The sequence below is a fragment of the Papilio polytes genome, unplaced genomic scaffold, assembly GCF_000836215.1.
Source record: "Papilio polytes unplaced genomic scaffold, Ppol_1.0 DF821511.1, whole genome shotgun sequence".
Taxonomy (NCBI): domain Eukaryota; kingdom Metazoa; phylum Arthropoda; class Insecta; order Lepidoptera; family Papilionidae; genus Papilio; species Papilio polytes.
Window position 1 is genome coordinate 2,182,211 of NW_013527693.1, and position 8,538 is coordinate 2,190,748.

Consider the following 8,538-nt stretch of genomic DNA (forward strand, 5'->3'; position numbering starts at 1 on the left):
GGTTACTTTTTTATCTTAGTATTGCGTGGACGAAGTCAGCGACAGCTAGTACTACATAAAAGAACCTTTAATCATTTCTGTTTCCCCACGCTGTGTACTATGAGGGCTATTTAATATGTTGAAATTTGTGTTAGAAAAGTGTAAAATAGGCCATATACATGCGCTCTATTTAGAGAGTCAACATTTCCAACATGTTTGCTGATTTAACTCTGGAAACTTTTCTGCAAAACTATTTCACCACTACTATGTATATTCCATACTAGCTATTACAGTGTTATCTACACATGTGCGTGAAAACATAACTCCTATGAGACAGCCGTGTTATTTTTTTATTTGTTGTAAAAATAATGATTTTCTTACAATTCATAGAAACAATAAAGTTCGCTATGCACTCAATAAACTTTAGAAGTTTACGTTGAAAGCGATTAATCATCTTGCCCATTAATCAAAAAGCAATCTAGTGGAGATGGCATAGCACATGCTAATAGCACGATAGTCTCCTGCCATATGATTTATGTTGTTATTTCAGTACTTAGGAATTCATTAAAAATATACCATCATTAAACTGATTAGAACTCCGTTATAAAAATGGAATAGCGGAATCATTAAAACTTTGGAATATTCATAACGTAAATTTCTTTACGTTATTTGAGAAATTGAAATTGTTACTACGTACCTAAAATGATAACCAAATCGTTGTGTTTAATATGCCTACCTACGCTAAAAAGGACGTTGCCGTTGAAACTTTTGATCCTGAAAAATATATTAGGCAATGATTACCAAAATGTGTGTCATTGTTAAGTATCTGTCTCAAATCATAGTAAAAATTATTTTATATCAATAAAATAAGCTAAATAAATGCATATTGGCAACATGCAATAAATTATATCAAAAGTAAGTTAAAAAGAAAACTTTTTATTTTTCCTCCGAGCTCTTGTAGAAAATGTTTACGGTCAATTAAACGTGATAAATCGGAATTAAAGAAAGTACGTTGAAAGGAACTTTGCGCCTTTGAGAAAAAGTTCTCTCGTAGCAAATAAACTCCTTGTTAATTAGTAGAAATAGCAGGGAAATAAAGCTTAGTGAAAATGCAACTGAATTACTTAAGAAATATGGTTATAAGATAATACATCACTTTGTTCACGTTAAATTAAAACCAAATATTCGAACATTCGCAATTTTAATTTTCGGATCTTGTTTGTATTCTCAAGAATGTTTGGTATAGGTAAACCTGAAAATCTTATTAGGAAGCTCCTTGAAATGTTTTCATTATTAACACAAATACTGTTTGACATTCAGACAGACTACGAAACTTTTACGGAGCGTAATTTTTTGAGAACTAAAGTTTTTATACTGAATCGTACTCTTAAGTATTTTTAGAATGTTGAGATGAATACAAAATTATTGCTGTAAAGAGAATGTGAACTCGTTAGGACTATAAGGGCTATTTTCCTCAATTGAACCAGTTTTCGATAGATACTGTGTTTAATTTCTAATGTTTATCATACTAATCATAAACTAATATTATAAATGTGAAAGTTAAGATGGATGAATGGATGGATGGATGGATGTTTGTTAGAGTTTGTAGCCCAAACAGCTGAACTGATTTCGATGTTATTTGGTATAAACTACAAACATATAAGACTGTTTTGTAACCATTGCATATAACTACAAGGCAATTATTTACCTGCAGAAGACGATAGACGTTTGAATTTGTCTATGTCCTAGATATTTGCAGTCTAGCTATCGTACATTGTGGTAGAAGTTCCCCGAGTCACGAAAGCCACGGCTCAGCAGCGTCCAGACAAATCGATTACTCGCATGACGCGTCCGCAATAGAACACGGGGGCCACCACACACCTGTCACATACATATTTCTCTATTTTTTCTCATTTCAATCGTCTGTCATTTGTTTTTAACAGCGCAGCGAAACGTGATTTTGGTCATATTTCAAAAAGTAACAATTCCTTTATCAAACGAAATTAATTTATTTTTACTACTATTGATTCCTCAAACGGCAATCTAGTTTGCATTATTGGCTACAAATGAGAAGTTGCTGGCGACATCGATGTCTTAGGTAATATGGTAAATAGATTCTGATAGAGAAAGATGGGCATCTAATAGGAATGTGTATCTTTAAAAAATATTTTAACTATGTAAAAACATATTTTAAATGGACTATTTAACAGTTTGGTAACATTTCAATGTATACATTTCTAAATGTAAATCAACCTTTAATAAAAAATGAGAGCAATAACCTTTTTTTATTTTAGTGGTGAAAAATATATTCTTTTGTTCCAAAAGTAACACCATTTTCCAGTAGACGTGATATTATTTTCTTTTTTTCGTCCGAGGATTTTCTGCTCTCATTTGTGGCACGATGAATTTGACGTAGACGAACACAAATCCTCGCAAATCCAATCAAATTTGTGTGAAATGCCAACCTTCATTTTTTCGCTTAATTTTTCCTTTCACGTTTATACTTATTTAATTTCTGTTTGTTTTTTACATTTAGTAAGTAGAGTGTTAATTCCACGTTTCAAAGTGTATTCATTCAAATTACTTAATCACAATTTCAAGTTTGACATGAAAGTTTTTATCACTATAAATTTATAAATATTTGCTACACGATTTTTCTAGATAACTGATGCCACAATTTTGAAAAAACGATGTATCTAACAAAACGTTCATTTTTATATTAATTCCAATAAAATTACAAAGCGAACTTAGACTTTTGAATTTCTATAGTGTAAAGCGGTTATTTACATTGCTCGTAAAAAAGTTTAAACCTTTGAAATTGAAAAAAAAAATTAAAAGCTGCGTCACATTAATGGAAACGTGTTTTTCACACCGACGTATATTTGCCGAATGAAATGACAAGTAATTCAAATTGACATAAATTCAATAGTCATTTGTTCGCGAAGCCGGCGTTCGATTTGATAACGAAAATTTCCTGACAAAAATTGAATTTATCCATATTTATTTTTCAAATCTTAAATAAGTTGTAAGTAGTTCTTTTCTTCTCCTTCTCCTTCTTTTTAGCTTCCAAAATAGCAGTTTCCGTGCGGCTTCATTCGTCTATAATTTTAAAAATGTTATTTTATTAATTTACATTCGTGACATTCATAATTGCAAATGTCAAAATTCAAGTGGAAAAATGGCAAGGATAAATTTACCTCCTTGATGTTGGCAGCTCGTAGCTAATAGTATCTTTCCAGCATTAGGTTATTTATTTAATTTCTTTACCCCTTAAGTTAAATAGCCTGAAAATATATTGCCTAAAGCGTGACGTAGGAGTAGGGGTTTTTATTAAAAAAAATACTGTAACTTCTGATATCTTACGCCACAAAGAAGTGTTTATTTATTATAACAGTATAGAAGTATAGATAACTAATGTTAACTAAGAAAATGCGTGATAAATAAAACAAAATCCTCTATGGCAATGTAAAAGATATACTTATTGCAGTAATATGTCATTGAAGTCAACACATTTATAAGATAAAAATCATAAATTGAAACATTCTGTACTACCTAAAGTGTTCTTGTCCTCAATATATTTTAAGGTCACAGCTTTATATTAGAAAAAGGAACGTTCCCTATAGCATTACTTTGTGAGAACGTATGCGAACATTTACATTCACCAAGCTAACTTGCACACAGGGGAGTTATTTTTAAAACTTTTTGGATTTATCGTTTCTTTTAGAAATACGAATAAATATATTCTCTTGTAGGTATAAATTATATACACGTAGTTAGATTATATACACGGTACTTACCTCCATTATGGGCTAGCGTCGGAGATAATGAAATAACAATCATGTGATTTCAGAAACACCGTCCTAAAATTTTTGGTGAAAACTTCACAACACGATCTAACAGGATTGCAAACATTTACAGAGCCTAACCAATTAGTTGTATACATGCACACAACCAAAGTGCATTATTCCACCATTAAATGACAACTGTCAACTGTTCGATCGCCGCCTTGATATCTATCTCATTCAGCCAGTACTCAAATTTTTTATATGACAGTTACTTAAATCGATCAAAAAGTTACAATTAATTTGCGTATACATATAACTTACTACCATTTTCCCACGACTCCGTCCGCGTGGAATTAAAAAACAAAACAAAAGCAAGTAGCCTGTTCTTTCAGACTATGTTTCACACCTATGCCAAATTTTATCCAGATCCGTTTAGCCGTTTAAGCTACCGACTCTAACAAAGATCCATCCATCCGTCGAAACTTTTGCATTTATAATATTAATATGAAGTTTGAGTAAATGCTTAGGAAAGTTTTGATGAAACTAACGTATTATTGAGTGTATATTCATTCGACATATTGCGGACAACCTTGATCAGAAATTCTACTTCAAAGGTTACAATTCGGGATCCAATTCTACTGTCAATTGAAGGGTAGCAAATATACGGGTCTAAGAACCCGCATCTTGAGCCGTTTCAGACCCTCCATCGATTTTATTAACAAAACTTGCTGCGTAAATTGAAATGTTACATCAAACTGTATCATATAAAACCTACCAAAGAATATTGTTGTTAGCGTAGGTTTCCATTGTCAAAATGCCTATACAAAAACTGTCATGTGTTGCACAGTGAAAACCTACGGTTTGATTGCTCAACTATTAATAGAAATATTGTTGACTACGACAAATTTTGTCGAACCAGTAGTGTCAATCTATACTTCTATACTAATGTAATAAAGCGTAAACATACATTACTTTGTGGCTTAAAATGTCAGCAATTACAGTGTATTTTTGAATAATTCGTTCTGTAATAAAAAGCCCTACATTTATGACACGCTTTAGGCTATTTTCACACTATTAAACTTAGAGGGTAAATAAATTTAAAAACCTCCATGTGGGAAAGTGACCATAAACTACAAGCTGCCAACATTGAGGCATCTAGCTTATTATCGTAATGGTAATTTAGACATTTACTATTCAGAATTTAACAAATGTAAACAATAAAATATTTTTTTATAATTTCATGCGGATGAAGCCGCACGGGAACAACTAGTTTGATATAATAGTAATTTGTAACTGGGTAGTTGTGAGTTTAAACACGTTCTGTAGTGATGAGCCGCGGTGTGGAGTCACGAAACTAGACCCTCCCCGTGTTATTTATTACTATTCTCTTGTTAATACTATTCCTACTTAATGTAGTGAGACTAAACTATAACTTTACATAGAATATGTGATCAAGAACGTCTTAGTAATAAACCTATCTCTCATATTCGTCGTCACTAAAGTAACTGAATTTATTTTTATTATTTTATCTTTACTATCATTACAAAGAGAAAAGATTTGTATTGAAAAGAGTCAATTCTCAAAAATTACTGAGTCTATATAAAATTGGTTTCACCGTTAGAAAGGTAATTTATCTATGATTTTTTTAATTCGCTTTTATAATTTTACGGGGACGAAGTTGCGAGCAATAGGTAGTACTTTTAACTTTGTCATCATTTAATTTGAAAAACAGTGCTTAAAAATTAAATTCGGAAGGTAAAGACTGATGGGACCCAAATAATATTAAACGTTTTTGCTTAGTTGGAGTAGACAGAACGAATTTGTAACAAAAATATTACAAATATAGTTCAATATTTTATTTAGTCAGGAACTTAAAAATTTTAGTATTGACAAAGTGGAAAGAATATTCGCTGGAACATTGAACATTCCAATTTATCGAGGTAAAAGCATTTTTACGTCCATTCTGTTCTTTTCCGTATAACAAAATTGCATATATAAATCAACGGACAGTATTTAACGCACATTTTATAAAAAAAAAATAGATCGTAAAGAGAACAAAAGAGGATAACCGACGTCATTCGCCGGCCAATTTATTCATCAAATACTAAAATGAATTAAAGTAAAAAACAAAAGCGTTTAAGGATTGATTCAACTGTTTTTTTGGAATAGCCAACAAAATTTTCGCTTTTGTGATCTAAATATTATTATTAACTATAATAAAATAAAATAAGGATTAAGGTCATACGAATACCACACGAAGACAGAATATATCGTTTTACATTGCAACTTTTTTACCCAAGTGATGAGAGGGAATGTATTTTGTTTGTTTGAATTGTATCATATGTATGTAAGACATGTAATTCTTAGTGACGATTTAGAGCCTAAACTGCTGAACCGTGACGACAAGCGAGTTATCATTTAACAATTAATAGTCGCTGGTTTTCTTAAAAAAATCTGCGTATTAAATTGTATATTATATTTGGGGTTATCTAAAACCTTTAGTTATGCCTAACTAACTTGGTAGAGAAACAGCTTTGTTCGGTAGTTGTAAGTCGCTACACTTGGACTTTCTCATGATGCTAATTTTAACAAACACTAACTTGACTTGAATATTCTGTGCAGATTATTTTAACTGCGTTTATTACTAAATTAACACTTATTTCTTGCTTAACTTCTGCTACTAATTAATTTTTTTGATTGTTATTATTTAATACTAACTTTCGCCCGTGACTACGTCTGTATGAATTTATAAAAAAATATAAAACATTCCCTAGGTTACTCACTGACAACGTAGCTTTTTAATGGTGAAAGAATTTTTGAAATAGGCCCACTAGTTTTTGGATTATTTCAATACAATCGAACAAAATTTTCCACTTCATAATATTGTTATAGATGTTTTCAATATTTATTCGATAAACTAAATAGGATTGTAAAAGAGTTATATTCTTTTTTCGAAACAACTTCCAATATGGATAGCCGCTAACATCAACAAGCGTCGAATATAAAAACATTTTTCAAAAACACTTCGCAATGCTATTAACAGCGAACCACAGAGGCGAGTGCTTTATATTTCATAGCGAGCAATCCTCGCTGCAAATTACCTATTAAATTGCACAAAAGTCTTCAACACGGCCAGTATTGCGATTTTCCTGCACCATTATAATAATAAAGAAGATTGTGTAATTCATATTTACTAACGAATGAGCCTTTACTCCTTAACCAAGATAATTTACGATGGCCAGTTATTTCCGAGATAGATTTAGCTAGGGAATAATGTACAGAAAAGGGAATCATTTATCTGCACCTCCTTTACTCTGTTCAATAAAGTCAGACAATAATAAACTGTTAAGAAAATTTGTTATACGACCAGCGTTACTTCCTCTCTTTAGTTACAACTTCGACAATTAAATACATATGCGTATATTAATTTTAACGTAGTATAACTCAAAAACTATATTTATAATAGACGTGATATTAAATTGAAAACATAAATGTTGTTAGAGGTAAATTAGGTGGGAGATACGGCGCGGCGGAGGAGCGGAATAATTTAAATGTCTAGTGAAGGACGACTCACGGTTAAATAATTCAGACGTAGATTACGTCACACCTCGCGCTACCGGATGCTTTGAATTTGAATTCAGAAAGCAAAACCACAGAGTAAAACAAATACACCAATTTACATTTGTGATTATATACTGTGGCTTGCAGAACTTTGCAAGGTCATTCCAACGTTCTAAATGAAGATGAAGTGGATGATAAGTAACCCTTGACATCTTTAAACAAGTTTACATTATAGTAAAGTTTAAACTATACTCACTCCTACCTTTATATAGGGGTATTATATTAAACTAAACTAAAGCCTCCCTCGTGAATACTAAGACTACTTAATAGACAACGCTATCTGAAGGCTCTCGTCTAAAATAATGCATGTAATCTACACTCAAAAGTTATAAATAGAAAAGATTTAAGGGCATACAAGAACATATCATTTTATTAAACTAAAATTAGAAACTTTAACGTTTAAAATCCGACAAATTTGATTTGAATACTAGGATAGAAATATTAAGATAGAATTTTAATCTGTTATAGCACAAAATATTACTAAAACCGACTGGCAATCCGTTGATTTGATCGGTCTATTTCAATACAAACGATCTCCGGCGCCCATTCATCACGTTCTGAAATTGACATCGGTATTTGCACAGACTTTTAATTTATTTTCAAATAAATAAATCGTTTTCATATTGATGTCATTCCTATGTTGAAATATGCTGGTCAGTATTCACTTTTAACATGTACTGATGTTATTCATATCTTACTAATATTTTTAATGCGAAAGTATAGATGGATGGAAAAATGTTTGCTAGAGTTTATCGCCTAAACGGCTAAATAGATCCCCAAATTTGGCAAAGGTGTAGAGCGTAGTCTGGAAGAATACATAGGCTACTTGCTTTTGTTTTGTGCTAATTCGACGCGAACGGAACTGCAGCGAGAAACCGGTTTAGATTTAAACATATTTAGTTGTAATAAACATTCCGTAGAGATTCGTGTTTCTGTCATTTTTATATGTTCAATATTTTCATTTGTTTTTTATTTGATTGCAGTTAGTATTTAGTAAGATTATATGTAGTACTATTGAACGAGGTAAGGAGTTGAGTAATGTTAAAGAGCGACATCTAACGGCCTCTACTTTAACTAAAATGTTTAACTCAGAGATAAGTTAAAGCTACTCGATATTGCTTAACATTTGTGAGAGATGTCAGTATAGTAACTT

General features: G+C 31.4%; 1 long non-coding RNA gene across 1 annotated transcript in view; it reads right to left on the reverse strand.

Moving 5' to 3' along the window:
• Positions 1–3,932, reverse strand: part of LOC106108501 — a 5,367-nt gene extending 1,435 nt beyond the window's left edge. Inside the window, exons 1-4 of the long non-coding RNA XR_001225941.1 lie at positions 3,777–3,932; positions 3,177–3,263; positions 2,259–3,078; positions 1,688–1,860 (exon numbers count right to left, since the gene is read on the reverse strand). This is a non-coding gene — a long non-coding RNA (uncharacterized LOC106108501). The remainder of the gene's footprint in view (positions 1–1,687; positions 1,861–2,258; positions 3,079–3,176; positions 3,264–3,776) is intronic.
• Between the last annotated feature and the right edge of the window lie 4,606 nt (positions 3,933–8,538).